Genomic DNA, 19,581 nt, shown 5'->3' with positions numbered 1-19,581 from the left:
AAATAAATCAAAATACAGATAATCTCTTGTTTTATTGATGATTTTGATATTTTTCCTTCATTGAAAAATTTCAGCTCTTTTTTAGCATAGTAAAAATGTCAAAATTACTAATATTTTGTTTTTGAGTCATTACTATGTAGAGTAAGAGGTATTTGTAACATCAAACTGCCAGGAAACATTCTGATAAAAAAAGAAAAGAGGAGTGATATCAGTCTAACAGATGATACTATATGTAATGTGGACATATCATATAGAGTAAAGATCACATCATAGTGCTTAGGATCAGGATACTGGAACATTTCATTTTAATATTGTTAACACAGAACATACAACTCCTTTGTATTTTAAAAGGCTAAAAGTGGGGAAAACAAACAAACAGGTTAAGCTTGTTCATTGCCTTCTGTATCTTTCTATGTTTTTACTAAATTACATGATAGCCAGATTAATTCCAGAATATATTATAAAACACTGACAATTAAAGGGCAATTCTTTGGTTCAATGTAAATTCTTTTATTTAATTTTTCATAAAATTTTATTTTATTCATTTGTGCGTAGTTAACAACATACAAATATGAAATCAGAGTTGGGAAGGACATGTGCTATAATGACATAATTTTTGGTTCACATCAAACTATGTTTTAAAAAATTCTTTCACTTTATTATTAAAGCTCATTGCCAAATTTCCAATTTGTTATGGGCATGTTAAATTAAATCTTATTTCTTATCTCAATATGATTTTTGTCAATAATTTGGAGGTGGTTTAAATATTCCTGGTCTTTATAAGGTCGAATTTCTTGAACTTAACCTCTTTGTTGGCTTGAACTGAATTAACTGCTTTTAATGTTTGAACATTTGTTTGAACTTTTCCTCAACTAGACCAATTATAAATCTTCTTCACATTGTTGTAAATTCTTTAGATTTGAACTCTCTTTGTCATATCATTTCTTTAATTATTACTATTTTCAACTGAAATTCTAAGTACTACCTCACATCCTGATGAGAAATCATTTTTTTTTCTGCTAATTTTCTTCTCACTTATAAAATGGAACTGCAATGAGGTCTTCAGAGTTTTATAATACTCTGATGTGAGCAAATTATAGGTACTGGATCTTCACCTTTCCACCCTCCCTTGTTACCCCTAGCTAGTTCAAAAATGCTGCAAAGAAACTGCACTTAACATAATTATGGTTTTACTTCACTTGCAGAAGACAAGGTGAAGAATTATCTTTATTTTATTCCTTTGTAAGAAACGAGTTTCTTAAGTAAATAAATCCTTGCCAAAAAATATGTCTGATTTTCTAGTAGAAAACAACTTGGTCTTCAGGCCATACAAAATGTAATTTGGTCATGTATGTTTACATGTGAATTAAAATAAACAATCAGGGAATTGCTCTATTTTTTTTTTATAGGAGTTGACTTAACATGAACTTGCTTAAAATGTTAGCTGATCTTAAACTCCTACTTCTTCTTCCTTCGCCTCCCAAGTCCCAACAGGCAATTTTGCAACACCGTGCTCGGCTTACAGCAAATTCTACATGAAGTATTCATAATTAAAAAATATTCTTTCCATGTAATATTACTATGTTTATATTTCGGGCCCTCAGTACTTTAAACTACAGGCTTATATGAATTTTCAAGTCAGTAAAGTTAAATAACTTATTGTAATACACTTAGAGTTTCAGAAAAGGTCTTTTGGCTCCAAATATTTGATATATACAGCAATCTTCTTTAGTATATAGTTTTATAATTCAGTATACATAAAGTGATAAAAAAGAGTGTGAGCAAAGAATGCCAAACCCAAGGGTAACACAGAAAAGAAATCTTAAAATCTTGTGATTTAATTAAATTTTTATTTGATGCAACACTTATGATAACAGGTTTATGGCTCATTCTATTTCCTACTGTGAAATGAGACACAAGACACAGTAAATATGGAATTAAATGCCAATAGGTTGCTACTTTATAAACACATAAAATGCAAAATGGCATAAAAGCACTTGAATCCTGCTGATTCCTAATTGTCATCTGTGATTTGCATTATTTCTACATTGCTTTAACAAACCTGGTATTACATTATCCCTAAATACTTTGTATGAAAGAAAATTCTGAAGATAAGTGGATTAAATTTGCAAATTTATTTATATAATTTGTAGATTTTTTTTGAGACAGGGTTTCTCTGTAGCTTTGGTGCCGGTCCTGAAACTAGCTCTTGTAGACCAGACTGACGTCAAATTCACAGAGATCTTCTTGCCTCTGCCTCTCAAGTGCTGGGATTAAATGTGCGCACCACCACCGCCTGGCAATTTGTAGATTTTTATACATTCTAACTTCTTAAAGATACTTATATTAAAACACACTACAAATTTAAGAAAACCTAATGTATTGATTCATCGCAATTTATTTTGTAACAACCAAAACATTTAAAATGTTTATTCCAGGAAAATATAAACAGTTTAGAGCCTGCTAATAAGCTGTAAGTATCTAACTAACCTGAAGATAGGAAATTCTGACCTCCACTTCCTCTTCTACCTACGAAGCCATAGCAACTTCGGAGGCTGAAGTTCTAGTTATTGCTTGATGTCACCTCACTTTCCCTTGGTATAAGCTATTCTGTCCCCAATACAATCTACCAGTCACTGTCCTATATATGCGTTAACTTCCATAAAGTCTTTTCTAACAAGATTTTAAGTTTCTTTGTCCTTTGCTTATAGCTAGACATAAATTCATCCATCCTCAGACAGATGTGAGGCAGAATTATTGTGCAGATGTTGTGTGGTCATTTAAAAGATGCTAAACTTTGATTCAGGCCTTGTTCCCCAATTTCCTTCCCTCCTTTTAAAATCAGTTTTACTGAAATGCAATTCATACAATATAAAACCGTCCCTTTAAAACTGTACCAACTAACATTTTATAGTATGTTCACAGTGACAAACAACTATAGTAACAGTGGGGAATGTTGGATGTACAATTCTTTCTCCAGATGAACAGACACTCTTGGCATTTTCACTTCAGCTTTATGTACCTTTGTTTGGAAACAGCTCTCCAAATTAACTGGTATTTCATACAAAAATATTTTAAACATAGAAATGAATGAAAACTATATTAACAGCATTCCACTTTCCTCTGGTTTGTAGAATGGTTGTATCTAACATGAACTAATTGTTTTTAAATTTTCATATAAATATGTATGCATGCCATAACAATCAGTGAATAAAGAAGCCATCAACCTGAACGAGAACATAAACAGGTGTATGGGAAAGTTTGGAAGAAGAAAAACAAAAAGCAAAATGCTATAATATCCAATAAAAGAAATGAAGGAAGGAAGGAAGGAAGGAAGGAAGGAAGGAGGAAAGGAAGGAAGGAAGAAATGAAGAAAGGAGGGAAGAGAGGAATGAAGAAACACACGTTCAAGAGATGTTTTAAAGCAACTGTTAACAGGTTAATGGGTAAATAAATAATGACATCATGAAATTTATAGACAAATAGATGAATCTAGAAACAGCATATTGAGTGAGGTAACTCAGATCCAGAAAGACAAATATGATATGCATTCACTCATAAGTGGTTTTTACACATAAAGCAAAGAAAACAAGCCTACAAATCACAACCCCAGAGAACCAAGACAATAATGGGGACCCTAAAAGAGACATACATGGACCTAATCCACATGGAAAGCAAAAAAAGACAGGATCTTCTGGGCATGGGTGTTGCAAGGAGGGAGATGCCTGTTCTTCCTGGCCACCCGGCTAGCTTGCACTTGAAATGATCACATAGAAATTGTATTAATTAAATCACTGCTTGGGCCATTAGTTCTAATTTCTTATTGGCTAACTCTTACATAGTAATTTAACCCATTTTTATTAATCTGTATATCGCCACATGGCAGTGGCTTATGGGCAAAGATTCTAACCGGCGTCTGTCTCAGGTGGAGGATCCATGCCTTCTTACTCCCAAGATTCTGTTTAATTTTCCCCACCTACCTAAGTTTTACCCTATCAAGGGCATGAAGCAGTTTCTTTATTAACTAATGAAAGCAACACAAAGACAGAACCATAGGTGAGGATTGAAGTGGAGGGGAGAAAAAGGAATGGGAGCAGAGAAAGTGTATAGCTCAATAAAATCATATATATACATGCTAGAGAGGCTGGGAACAAAGTTTAATGCTCACCTAAAGAAGAGCAGTCCCCGTTTATTATTGAAGACCTACAGGTCATGTAGAAAGGCTTCTAATGTGTAATGTGGCTGAACCTAGGCTCTATTGACGGCAAAGGATAAGAGCAGCAGCAACACTGAGACAGACAAACTTAGATGAAATTAGGCAGGCAAACAGGACTGCTATTTCCTCGAGTCTTGTTCTGTCCAGGCTACAATTAGATAGGTATTGCCATTTTATGGGTCTGTTATATAAGTAACAATAATTATATATACTTCCACAACTGAATTATGAAACCCAGGACTATTTATACAGAATGAATATACACAAATGAAAATAAGGCAACGAATCAACTTTTACAGTCAAAATATCCCCTAACACTATTGTGTTGCAGCTTCAGGGATGTTTGTGCAGTTCAATCCTGTTTCTGAGCAAAGACTGCTAGTTTATGAACTGCAATTGTACATACAAAAAGTTATTCCTGTTACCTGCCTTGTAGCTCTCTTTCATACATCAAAATAAGATAATTCTCTATTTACTTATCCTGCTTCAGTTACAGTGCAAAAAATCTCTTGCAATTTGTTATGAATCAAACTTTCATTTTATATGCGTTGCAAATTAAAACAATATTCCTTTAGAGTCATCTCTGTCAACATTATGTTAAATTCCCATACTTGGTTTTAGAATGCAAATTCAGGTCTTTTACTTGAAATTAAATTAGTTCTGACAATTGTCTCAGAGAAAGAAAATGCAAGAAAACAAGGTCATGAAGAAATTTCACAGGAAGTAATTTGACATTAATTGCACAGAAAAAAAATTAAGAGTTGTAGCACCTTACTTTCTAAAGATAGAAAAAATAAAAACCAAACAATGTTTACTTCTGTGTTTAAGGAAAGAAGAATCACTTTCTTCCTGAAAGAATTATTTATTACACTCTCGGTGCTCCTGTGATGTACTGAATGCTTGACATTGTTATAGAAAATCAATTGGATTCAATCTGGGAAAGTTGTATTATATGCATTGAAACCTGACAGTGGCATAAATCAGTATTTTTGTGGGGAAAAAAGTCAACTCAAAGCAAAATGAAATTCATTTGTTTGTTTTCTTAAACCTATGTGATTGTTACTTTAGTTTTCTTTAAAAAGGATTACATTTCAGATTGACTTTGAACTGCTTGGGAAAGTTGAGCAGTGAGAAAGTTTCTGTAAAAAGCCTTATTTGAACATACATTTAAAAAACATTTGCATCCTATTCATAGAAAAACAAAGTCAGAGGTTCTGTTCCTCCCTGAGCAACACACAACAACAACATTTTTAAAGATGCAGTGAATGATTTTGGGAAGATTTACAGTTTTCAGTTGGTAAAATGCAGCTTAAATAAATATTTTATTGTCATAATCTATAATGACTGCAGTATAATATTTTGAGTTGTAAATATTGTTTAGTAAATTTCAAACTTCAATATTATAAATTCTCTGGCAATCTTATATATGGATACTGGAAAGATGAAAAAAAAGTGTGTGTAACCATTAGACACTTCAATTGCAATATAATCATATCAATATAATATATTACCTTTTAAAAAATATTTCTCAAGCAACCAGTGGTCCACAAATAAACCTATTCAGATAATCATGATCCAGGTACCTTTTAAAAAGAGAATCCTTCTGCCTGTTTCGAGATGAATGGTCTTTGCATCTTATTAGTGCTGCTGAACCTTACATATTCTTTAAAGGAGACTTTAATGGTTAGTTCTACATAGGCTTGTGTCCAGAAATCTCAACCAATAGTGTTCTGTCTTGAACTGCCTAAATTCATTTTTCAAATGGCTTTATTGTTTTAGACTTGTCATTTCTGTCTGTCATTGGCCTGGAATGCACAGATCAGACTGGGTTGCCTGACCAGTGAGCACCTGAGATTCCTCTTCACCACCTCCCCAGGGCTCATACAACAAGCACTTTGTTAAATTCCACTTTGGTCAAGGTTTTACATGGGTTCTGGGAATCCAATTTAGGTCTCATGTTTATTAGAAAAGTCCTTTATGAATGAACTAGTTTTGAGCAGTTTATCAGTGAACTTTAAGTTACAGTTGACAATAGTTACCTGTTCTGTTTTCTGATGTACAGAAGCATGCTCACACAAAATTATAATATTCTGTATATTTAGAAAACTAGAGAAAAATATTTTGATTGTTTCCATATGAAAAACTGATACTGTAGGAAATAGCTAGTTTTACTCTGAACTATCAGACACATTTGTGAAAAAAACTTTGCAAAGTATCCCACATATATACAATTTTGTGTACATTCAAAAATAAATGAAAGGGGAATATTGTATGGATCAACTTTCACGATATATTTTAATACAGTTATATTATCATATAATTATATATTAGGATTATAAAATATTAATATTATTTTGTATTATTGATAGTATTGACATAGTAAGAACAAAATTATAAAAAGGTAATTCAGGATTTACATAAGTAACATTGCATGCTATCTTAGACAGAAATCATATAAATAATCAGACTACTGTATAATTCCATACATAAAATGCACATAAAATATGTACAAGAATATTTAAACTGTATCATATCATATATTTTCAGTATAACAACTGAAATATGCTTTAAAAATGTCTTAAACCTATGAATTAAACATATAACATTGGTGACATTGAGTTATGTTAGAATTACGAATAGAAACAGCATTATGTCTGCAACTCTAACTCAAAAACCTATTCCCCAAGGACTGGCTCCTGTGGTAACACAGAAGGTGTTATGCAAGCTAACAGGAGAGAAAAGCAATCCGTGGTCCTACCCAGTTTTAAAGCCTAAGAATGGCAACAGTGATGAGCAGGCAAAGTGTTTCCCGTAGTGCAATAGGGGCACATTTATCTGGGGAACGCGGAAGAAGGGGTGTATCTAATACTGATCTCATGGGAATTAAGGCCTTCCCAGTAGGAGAGAATTTATGCCTGCTACTGTAAAACTAGCCAATTACAAGAAGCTTGAGGGTAGACAGACCTGAAAGATAAAGATACTACTGCTGCTTCCCTTGAACAATAAAAATTTCTATATATATCCTGAATACTTATCCATATACCTACAGATAAATATTACTCCCACCTTTCATCAAGGAAGCTTCTTTTTGCAGCAGATGGAGACGATCACAGAGAGCCACAAAGGGTAAAAACGCAGAGAACAAGTCTCTAGGTTCCAATGATATACTGTAATGAAACCCATATAGGTAGGGATCGGGGTAAACATACAAGAGCTGCTCAGAAAGATTGTAAGATCCAGATGACTAAAGTGCGTACTGCAAGATAGTGTCTTCTAAATGTATCAAAAATCCTGCCCCCATGAATTATTAGCATTTTGCTTGCCGAAGCCAGATGGTCAGAATGATCAGTTGACGTATCAATGTGAATGGTAAAAAATTTCACAAGGTCTCACTTCCAGAAGAACTAATGATTGCTGAATGATGGGAAATAGACTCTTTCCAGAAAGGAGCTCTCAGACAGGTTATCGAAGCCTGCTCCTAGTGCAAGAGCTACAACTCCAGACTCAGGAGAGCTGGACCCAATGGCATGGGCCTAGGAGAGCTGGCTCTGCACTCCAAATGAGGAGGGGATGTTTCAGGGGCACAGACCATCCTCTCCCTTGAACTGGCTCATCCTAGCGTCTATCCTATCTCTGAGCTGCTCCAGTGTGCGAGGGGACTGATCATCTGGAAAATTAACGACAGGATCTCCATGATTCAGGGCAACGGTAGTATCTCCAAGAGGAATTTTTGTAAAGTGTCCTCTTATGAGGGTTTGTCAAAGACCTTGAACCAGACAAACAATTACAACGAACATTTGTGGGTGGGGCTGCCTGGGCAAAAGGGTGTATACTGCATGACACATTGCAGCAACCAGTGCCACTACCATAACTGAAGAGGTTTTAGAAGGATGGAGAAGCTTAGTGGCTTTGGCTGTTTGTTTGCTTTTTTTGTTTCATTAATCTGGGGGGGAGATTTTATTAATTATGAGGGAGATGTTACAGGCGTGAGGGGAGATATGTTGGGCCTGGGAAGTGAGCAGGATTGGAATACATGATGTAAAATTCCCAAAGAACTTATAAAGAATTATGTTATAAAATTAGAATTAGTTCCTCAAATGTAGAAATTAAAGTAGAAAAATTACAAAAACTTAGAGTTTTTAGAAATAATTACTCACTTTTATCCTGATATATATTCTAGAATATGGAGGGCAGAGGCAGGGAGGGGAGTAGAGAAAAATGTAGAGCTCAATAAAAATCAATAAAAAAAGAAAACGATTAAATAAAGCACATTGCTGCATTGGAGATGTCTCCTGTGTTCCTTAATCAGATGAAAAGCTTGATACACTTACTTTTATCCTGATATATGTTTTAGCAAATTTTTAAATAAAGCACATTGCTGCCTTGAACATGTCTCTTGTGTTTCCTAATCAGATAAAGAGCTTAATACACAGAGACAAACATATCTTGGTTCAAATGTCTTTTGGATGGTGTGGCTCTGTGAAAATTTCTTAGCTTATGTGTGTTTCGAGATCACTATGTATAAAACCATTAACTAATTATTAATTTTTCTAAAACTTTTAGACTGTTAAATAGTAGTGCATATGATGAAGATAGCATAAAAAGTAAGTAAAATCAATCACAAATATGAGCAAATAAAATCAATCACATTTATGGCTAGTGACCATGTTAATGCGATGTTAAGTAGATTTTTAATGTTTTCTAGGGCATGATTTCTCAACCTGTGGGTGATGACCCCTTTGGCAACATTTTTATGATTCATAAGAGCAGTGAAATTACAGCTGTGAAGTGACAATGAAAATTATTTTATGGTTGGGGTCACCACAACACGAGGAACTACAGTATTAAAGTATTACAATATTTCAGTATTAAAAGATTACAACATTAGGAAGGTTGAGAACCATTGGTTAGGGAATAACTTTGTGAAAATTAGACTCTTCAGGAACATTGTGGAAACTCTGGGTCCAATAGTTATTAATTCACTTTTATATTATATCACTTATAAGACAAAATAATAATATTATAGAGAAAAATAGATTTTTAATTAACAAGTACAATCTCAAGATTTGCATGCTCAAATCCATCTTAATTTTTTGTCAGCGCTTTTCATATTGTTTACTAAAATAGCCAAGGGCAAGACATATAATTTGCCCTGTGAATATAATTTGTTTGGCAAGTGCTCACTGAGATTAGTAAGACCAACACTTATTCGCTGGGGCTTACCAATACCATTTTTCCAAGGATGGATGCTATTCCTTTAAGTAATCATCAGTCTGATGCATACTGTTGCCATTGCAGAGATGGGACTGATGAGACACAGAAGCTGAATTAACAGGGTGCCAGGCTGGACAGATGGCAAAGTGGGAAAGAGAATTTGTTTCTCTTTCAGAAGACCCATGTTTTGGTGCTCAACATTCACATAGAATTGTTCACAACTGCCTGAAAGGAGAGCACCAGTGAATCTGCCATCCTCTTCTGACTTCTACAGGAAACCTCATACCCATATGTGCAGACTAGAAGCACAAATAAATTAATTTAAAAAATAGAAAATGGAAGTCTGTTTAAGAGGCAGAAGAGTGAGATAAGTATAAAATTGTTCTTTCTTATTTCATGAACTATCAAACTTTTAACCCCAGACACATTCAGCAGAAGACACAAAGAAAGGCTGAGTTTCCATTTTGCTGTTGATCTATTGAATGCACCATTCTTGAGAAACATTTTTTTTAATATTTGCGCACTGAGAGGATTCTTTAAAGGGTATGTTTATAAAGTATGCAGACATATTTCAGCATGTGGACAAATGACACCATATTTATTGTTATTAGTTCTTATATAAAATTAGCTACCTTTTTCAAAATATGAAACAGGGGCTCAAGAATAGGAATTTTCCCTCCATGAAGAAATTAAAATCTTCTTTCTGTTTTTCCATAAAAATGAAGTCAAGGAACTGTCTCTATTACTTACCCTATATGTAAAAGTGGCACAGTACAATATTGACAGAAAGTCTGTTTCTCCTTCAAAAATAAATTCAACTACAGTGAAAGTTACTCTTAAGTTTTGAAAACCAAAAAGTCAAAGAGAAGTGCACACAGTTTCCACAGATATCTGTTCCCACTGAGACCCCCAGAATGGATTTCAGATAAGGTAAAAGTGATGTCACTCTCAGAAAGACAGTTTTCAAATGTCTGGTATATTTCACCTGCAAACCATTCATCACAACTTTCTAAGTTTCAAAATAAAATTCAGGTACAATGGGTAGAGTTCTATTAATTATTGGAATTCTAATAGAAAATTTAATTATTTCTGTATAATCTAAAATTACAAAGTAGGGTCAACAATGACTGACAAGAGAAAATATTATCTTTCTTCCTAAAAGTTTGTCAAAAATCTATCTGCTTGTATCTATTTTTTTTTTCAGTGCAGAACAAAAAAAAAAATCTGTGGGTTCCTTTGAAAATAAGGTCAACTACAAAATGGACAAAGATCTTTTCTTCCTTTAGGCATAACAAAATTCAGTTTTACCTCTTTAAATGTGAGTCTAAAGATGTCATTCCTCCTAGGACACTCTGCTTGCAAACCCTCAGTTCATCAATCATTAGCCTCTGTGTCTGCCGGCAAAGATACTCAACAGGCCTGCAGCTTCATGTGACATGAAGGTTAATAGTGAATCCGTAGGTAAAATTTGAAAATTTCCTTGATCTTTGGAAGCCATGGGGAAACTAATAAAGTTACAGCATGGAGCTTTTGACTCAGTTCAAACTTATGATAAGTGGACTGATAGTCGAGAGGTCTAGTGAATTAAAACTAATGAAGAGCTCTTATATTGTGGGAGGAAATGCAAGATAGCTAGAAATTATAAAATTTAATGGAAGCTTCCAAATTGTCTCCTTTCATTCTTCTTTGTTTTTTTTTTATAGTCCTCTTTTTCTCTCTTCTCATATGCTTTTTTTTTTTTTGCTTTTGTTCTTATTCTTCCTTTGCTTCTTTAATTCCCCTCTGTCATTTCAAAACTCTACTGAAAATTTATCCATAAATTTCTTGGGATCATATAACCATTAACATTTTCAGCCACCTAAAATTGAAATTAAATAAATTAAATATATTTTCAAGTAATGAGTTAAAGAATAATTTTTCTTGAGTAAGTAACATTGTGAATTTAAATTGAAGACCTAAAATTTTTTAAAAATAAAATCATAGATGCCTGACAAACTAAACATTATTTCACATCAAAGGTATTTGCTACTTACATTTATATTGTTGTTAAACAGTTTTTTAAATGAAAATGAGAATACTGATATCAAAGATATTAAATATTTAGCTATTCAATAGACTTTGACCCTTGTTATTTTAGTTACTTTATAAATTATGACACCTGAAATGTAAGGGATAGTTTTTAGTGTTTTTCTTTTAAATATTTTATATAATACAAATATTTTACATACTGGAGATAAATGAGGTTTATATTCATTTTAATACAGAAAGCAAGAACATAGAAAATATTTAGCACTGCTTCTTTACTGGGCATAGTAACGCACACATGTAAGTCTAATACTTCTGGGTCAAACAAAAGAGGACCTCTCTGAGTTCAAGGTCAGCCTGAACTGCAAAGTCAGCTCAGACCAAACAAGGCTACATAGTGAGAATCTGTCTCAATATGAAGCAAACAACATAGTTTCATCTGATTTCTGGCTTGAAAAAAACACAGTAGAAAATATGCAGGCCTAGTGTTGGAAGTATGAGGTTGCCAGAGGTAACAACTGCCTAATTTGTTTCAGTCTAATAAAAACCCAGGAACAGAAATTGAAATAAAGACCTGAAATATCCAAGGAAAGTAGAATGATTATTATAGACCATCTCTCCACATTTTTCTCTGAACCACAAGCCCTGGAATCACCCAGGAGCTTCTCACCGTCTCTTCCTGTCCTCTCTAGCTACCCTCCTAAGTCCTCCAAGAACTTTATGGCTAAATCCTGGTCAGCCAATCACTGATTCTGGCCTTTGATTCAAGGTTGTTTTATTGGCAGGGTGGATTGGATATATGGACAGTTCTCTTACAACAGAAATGAGAGATCCCTGGGAACAAATATATTTAAAAGCCCTTGCTTAAATGACTTCTTTATTCACTATCAAAAATTCCTTGAAGAGTGGAGTTTTGTGCTGACTCTTCTGAAAATTTTTTGCAGTTCTAACAAAACCTTACATGTCTACTTAGCTACTTGTTGCTTAATCAGACAGATATCCCTTAAAAATGCTTTTTGAGCTCCATTCTCTCTCGTCACCTGATAATTTCTTCACTCTTTCCATTTTGCTCAAATAGTTATATTTCCTCAAAATACTGGGCCTTTCTCGTTTTAAAAACTTGGCATTACATTAACTGTGGTCATTGCTAAAAGTATTTTGCTTGTTTAAAACTCTGATGCTGAGCCAGGCAATGGTGCTGTACACATTTAATTCCAGAACTCAGGAGGCAGAGGCAGCTGGGTTTCTGAGTTCAAGGCAAGCTGGCTCCACAGAGTTCCAGGTCAAGCTCCATAGCTACTGTGAAACTGTATCCCCCCAAAGGAAAAATACACAAAACAATAACAAAGACTCTGATGCCCTGTCTTCCTTATGTTATAGTAGTTTAAGATGTTACTTGCATGAGCAATATGTAAATTATTACTGTAAAAAAGATTTTTTTTTTAAAGAAGGAAAATGTTCAGTTTAGTTTAGCTGATATATGATATATGATCATCATGCAAAATGTGTTCCTGATTGCTTAAGGGGTGTGGAAGTTGTATTAAGAAAATAAAACCAGAGACACAAGCAGAAGCTCAAAAGAATGTCTTTTATTTCTTTCACAACATTTATGAAGGAGGGAGGAAGAAGGAAAGAGTGTGTGTAAATGCTTTATCTGTGGTTCCTACTAGGTCATTTGATCATTGTTCCCTAAGACCAGCTAACATTTCAGTATTTTGACCTCTTAGCTGATATCAAAGTGTGATTATGCTTGCATATTTTAAGTTGGTATCTCAACATGTATGCAATTTGGAAGACACAGGGTAGCTAAATAACCAGTTTTGTAACTATCCATTTTTCCAACCTGAGAAAATTTTATGAAGTTCTTTTTAGGAGTGCAGTTCCTCTTAACTTTAGTCACTTAGATTCTAATATAGTGAGTGGATCTGGGCAGTTGTTTTCAAAGTAATCTTCATGCTTTGTATGATATCTGACTGCTGGGGACTATATGTATTTATATCCCATAAATAGTGGCTTGCTATCTTCAGAAAGAAACTATTTCATGTGGTAAAATTAAGATATGATTTTGTGCTTTGTTAAAGAATTATTTCATATTTGCTGCCATTTGTGTTTCTAACTTTCAGTTACTTAGAAAATTGTTTTGAAGTTAAGGTTCATTTAAGGATCAATTTGTGTTCCAGGCTTTAAATGACTGTCTTGTAAAGCAAGTATTCTGAATTGATTTTAGTACAGTTAATGCTCTACCTATCTGACTAGAAATGTGTGTAGCTGTGTAACTAATATCACTGATACATTAGACAGAATAATAGTCGAGCTGTTACTCAGCAAAATGCCTCTTCAGCAGCCAGGTGTACTTATAGGAGAGATAATAAAGGGGGCATTGAACAGTCATAGCCAACCTAGCAGTTTCCATACTTCTGGGACATGACCTGAGCACCAATTCATGTTTATCACCTGTTGTCAAAAAGCAAATTAAAGAGCCAAAGTAGGAAGGAGAAAGAGGAGATTTAGTCAAGATGGCCATGTTGTTAAGAAGGACAAGCAGTTCAAACAATTCCATCAATTCTATCTTCAGCTGTGAAATAGCATCATTACTTTTCATATTTAATATTCCTCTTATCTATCATTATATTATATATAATGATATATATGTCTCATTTTACATATTTCTGTCATATGATACTCACGCTACTCATTCACAATAAAGAATTTTCTTTCCATTAGTAACTTTGTCCTTTCTTTTATTTTTATTGTTTGATCAAATACCAAAAAGTAGGCAGTTTAAACAAGGCAAGGTGCAGTTTTGCTCATGGTTTGACTACACAATCACCTATTGTGGAGTAGACATAGTCAGAAAATGACCTTCTGACTTTGACAACAGCATTCAGAGCCTATTCTCTCTCATCTCTACACAATAGGAGGAAGACAGAAACATGGGGTCCACAACCAGATTTGAGCTAAAACCCTGCAGGTGTACTGCTTTCCAAATCACTTCTTCCCCTTCTACATTTTTCAGAACCACCCAAATCAAGTATTATGAGACTGAGTGTTAAAGCTCTTTAGCCTATGGGACATATTTTATATCAAAACTATAGTATTCCAACCCTTACCCTTGTAGTCTCTTTGGCATTTACTAACATAAAATTCATTCAGTTCACCTTCAAATTTTCCCAGTCTTACAATTCCAAAACTCTTCAAAATTTCAGAGTCCAAAAAAAATTGGTATGTTTCATATATTTATGCTACACGAGAGGACAAAGGGAGAAATAAAGAGGTTGCAGTCTTTTCCTGAGATACATGACTTGTATTCTGTTTCTAAGATAAGACACTAACAACAAATCAACAGAATAAGCTTCACCCAAGCTTAGCTTGTTGAACTAATAAGTTTGTGGAAGTTTTCTTTTGGATAAGGGATTATTTATTAGAACCATTATGAATGACTCAAAAAAATTAAATAAAGCTTTCAACATAAATGACCCACTCTGTCATGGATAATCATTTCACTAAGTTGCAACATGGAATCTACTTTAGCTAACTTTCTGCTTCCTATATACTTTAACACCTTTCCCTTTCTGCTTCCAATAGTGCACGTTAACAAATCCATTACCCTAGCTGTCATTGTTGTCATTTTTCTTTTCTTGTTTTCATGAATACTGGCCAATATTATTTCTTCTTTTAGATTGCAAAGGAATTGTTCATGTCTTGGCAGAAAGATGAATTTATACTCTTATATAGCAAAAAAAAAAAATCAGAATAAAGCAAGACTGAAAGCCAACCTGACTGATAATCATGAAACTCTAGTAATACCTACAATTGTCTACATAGTAAGGAATTTAAAATCAAGACATTGTACAGTGAGGGACTTCTTGCACGTAACATGGTGCCAGAGATCAAGTGCAAAATTTGTCTGTTTCCTGGGGAAATGGCAACACTCTCTAGGCCCAAACTTGATGAGTATCTCTGTCTTTTCATCTCTGTTGCCAGAAACTCAAGTAGCCTCTCTTCTGAGCCTCAAAATTCAAAGTTTGTCTTATTCCATGAGAATTCTAGTAAAGCTTATCCTGCTACATGCTGATTAGCCTAGCAGCTATCTGAAATCTTAACTTGAGCTTCCATATAATGTTGTTTTTGAATCAGAAAAACCTGTAAACTAGCATTATGTGAGAATGGTCAATGTCACTGCCAACAGCTTGATGTTTACTTGTAAAACTCTCCAAGTACTTCCAAGGTCACTAAGCATCTGATTGGCTGGCCTACAAGTACTTCCTAGGCCATTAAACAGCTAGCTGACTGACCTTGACCCAGCACACTTCTGTAGATGTTACTTACTTAACGCACTGACAGGAGGTTCTGTCTTGTTTTTCCTTTTTAAATGAATTTGCCTTCTGAACATCTGTAGCCTTGTTGTGAGGAACCTTGTTCTCAAGGCAATTTTCTTATTGCTAGAAATTGAAACTGAGGGCCTTTCTTTAGTAATCTCTTTAACGACTTCAATATTTTTTCTGCATTCACCTTTTCTGCATCTGTTTTCCTCGTTCCTTCAAAAATACCTGTTTCTCATTTCACTGCTCTATATTTTGATTTCTCTCACTTAGAAAAGAAAAGTGAGAAATAACCATTCTAGAGACTGCATTCAAAAATTACTTGCATTTTTGAGCAAATTTAAAATTTGCAGAAACTGAAAAACACTGATGCATAGATGGGGCTAACTTTTTCTTTACTAAGTGTGAGGTCATTTATTGTAGATTCTTGGATAATTTGTCTTGCAACAATTTGATGCTTTAAATGAACCCTCAAAAATTATATGTATACATAAAACTACATTTTTAATATAAGTACTTTAATTTCATGCAACTCACCCTTGCTTCCATTTGAGCATGCAGAACTTGATGAAAAAGTATTCTTACTGTTATGTCGAGGTTTCTGTGGTTTTGTTTGTTGGCTTGGTTTTGGGTTTGTGGTATTGCTGGTTTTTTTTAAAATAAATTCTTGGAACTAATAGTGAAGTTTGTATAAAATCTTTCTTTATTGTATAATAATTGACCTTATTAAAAGTTCCAGAGTCAGCAAGATTCCTTACATCAAGGCCACAGATGTTCAGAAGGCAAATTCGTTTAAAAAGGAAAACCAAGAGAGAAGATTCTGCCACTGAGTAATATAATGAGAAAATAATAAAGTTGAATAAAACTTAAAGATAGTGAAAAAAAGTGACACCATGGCTCTAGAGTGAAATAAATAGATCACCTATAATTAAGAAAGGCTAGGGTTGTAGCAGAATACACAAAAGTATCAAGGTAACTAGCTGTCAGGAGGCACTGAGTTGGTTAAATTGCATACATGCAGAGGAGACTTTATCTGAAGAGATCAAAGCTTTATTCTTCATTTATTTTTCTTTTTATGTTGTTGCTATGTTCTTTCTCTTTAGATAGAGTTTCTGTCCTGCCTGGTCCCGCAGCAGTTAGTCCCAAAGAAGCACACAGAAACTTATATTAATTATAAACTGTTAGTCCTATTAGCTTAGTCTTATTATTTACTATCTCTTATAACTTAACTTGTCATGCCCATCTTGACCCGCAAGGAAGATGCGATATCGGAGCTCTTCCTGCTAGCAGTTTATTCAGGACTATGTCCCTTTTTTTTCTCTCTCCCCGGGCAAACCTCTCCCAGCCCTTAAAAAGGCATGGGCCGCCAACCCTGAATTGCCAGGTGGGCACTGCCCATAGGTCGACGCATATGCAAGCAGCTGACAATTATTGCATGATCAGCATGAATCAGGCCTTAGCCAATATTAAGAGCTGATTATCAGGTGTGGCTCCACGCAGCTCTCTATATTAACTCATAATTCTTTTCTGTGTTTAGCCATGTAGCTTGGTACCTTTTCTTAGTAAGGCCATTTCATCTTGTTTCCTCTGCATCTGGGTGGAAACTGCTCTTCCAGAATTCTTTAGGAAGAAAGATAATCAGCTAGCAATAACTGGGCTGCCATCATTCTTGTTCCTTGACCTCAATGAGTCCCTATCTCAATTAACAAAAGTGTGCCCTTCTAAACTTTAAATTGTTCTCCAATAATTTTTGCATCAAATCTTAACAACCATCTTAACCTAACTTTACTAATAATTTATAGCTCTGGGTTCTTTTTAAGACTGTTTTTGAATCACTAGTCTGCTAAAGCAGCAATACTTGGAAACAGTCAGTCACTATTATTGCTAGCAACAAAGACACTGACCAGTAAGGACCTAAAAACCCCTGTACAGTGTCCACACAGCATAGATTATGAGGGAGGTTGTGACCTCAGGGGGCAATAAGCAGAGCTATGCTCAAAAACAGCATGAGGTCCTATGGAATTTTAGTCCTTGCAGCTCTGCCTCTCCAAGGCTCACCCACCAGGATTATGTGGATCAAGAAGGCATTTTACCTGGAATTCAAAGCTTCTTGCTGTTTCTCTCACAAGATGTCTGACACAAAAGTAGCATGAAAAGCAAGAAAACAATGAACTAATAATTTCTCATTTCTATGGTGATTTCTATCCTAAATATACATATTTAGATAAAAGTAAATCTTAAGGCTATAACTGTGATTATTTTAAGTGCAAAACCCAAGACTATTTACTAATCAATCATTTTTAGTATAGTGCCTCTGTGCTGGGCGTTCAGGGGTGGCCGGCTGTATTACCATGAAGGAATACCAAAAACTCAGGTTTACATATCATATTTGCATTTCAATAAATTTGCATAGATACCATATTAACATATCAATTTGCATAGATCAAAGTTTAGTTCTCCAGGTTTTAGAAGTTAACCAGTCTCAAAATGAAGGCATTGTCTAATGAGTGACTTCTAGTTCACATGGCAGAAGTCATGGAGGCAGAAGGGCAAACCCTGGGCTGTCACAATGAGAGAAGAGCAGGAGATCACTAGTCAAATGCTCTGTGAAATATGCGTAAAGGGACTTCCCTCCATGAATACAAGAATAGTCTTTGTGAGTTAAAAAAAATTCTCCAAAGCCACAGTTGGGAATCCATCACAATAACACCAAGATTTTGGACAAATTCAAAACACTGCAACAAAGAGGAAACTCAATAAACTGAAAAAAAAAATCATGGAACTTACTTTCGACTATTGGTTCTTTGATATACCATGGTGTTGCTCTGGGGGCTAAAAGATTTAAACAGTTTTCCTATACAGTTTAAAAATTGTGGACTAGAACCAGATGGTAGTGCTGCATGCCTTTAATCCCAACACTCAGGAGGCAAAGTAAAGCAGATTGTTGTGAGTTCGAGACCAAGCTGATCTACAAGAGCTAGTTCTAGGACAGGCTCCAAAGTTACAGAGAAACTCTGTCTCTGAAAACAAAACAAAACAAAAACCCAAAAATTGTGGACTGTATTTCTGTATGCAGATATTATCTTAGTTGAGTTTATACTGCTGCAAAGTGAGCGTTTATACTGACACAACATTACTAAAAACATGATGGGGACAAAAGGGTTTATTTGGCTTATACTTTCATAGTGCTGTTCATCATTGAAGGAAATAAGGACAGGATCTCATACAGGGCAGGAATCTGGAGCCTTGAGCTGATGCAGAGGCCATGGAGGGGTGCTGTGTACTGGCTTGCTCCACTCACTTGCTTAGCTTGCATTCTTAAAGAACTAAGAACCACCTGTCCAGGAATGGAATTCTCCCTTGTCAAAAACAATTAAGAAAACACTTTGTAGCCAGATCTTATGGAGGCATTTCCTCAATTAAGGAACACTCCTTTCAGGTAACGCTAGTTTTTGTATCAAATTGATAAGACTAGCCACACAGATAGCATGTTTTAAATAATGATTTATTTCCAAGAAGCTTGTCAATCATTTTTTTTAGAAGACAGGATTAAGTCTTAAAGTCTTGGGATAATGTAACCTAAGAAATATTTGTAGATCTAGGGATAGGATCACTATATTGTACATAAAAAACACCTGGGAAACAAAACAAAAGCAGAGGGCATTTTTAGTGAAAAGTAATTGAACAGGAACTGTCATAATTTGGATATGGTTTGATTCTATTCTTAAGCTTTGATGTGCTTAATATTTGGTCTTCATAGTGGCAGAATCTACTTCTTCTTTTTTTTTTTTTTTTTTTTTTTTT

This window comes from Microtus ochrogaster, unplaced genomic scaffold (genome assembly GCF_000317375.1).
Source record: "Microtus ochrogaster isolate Prairie Vole_2 unplaced genomic scaffold, MicOch1.0 UNK2, whole genome shotgun sequence".
NCBI lineage: Eukaryota > Metazoa > Chordata > Mammalia > Rodentia > Cricetidae > Microtus > Microtus ochrogaster.
The sequence above is the reverse complement of the archived record's forward strand: the minus strand, read 5'-3'. Positions refer to the sequence as shown.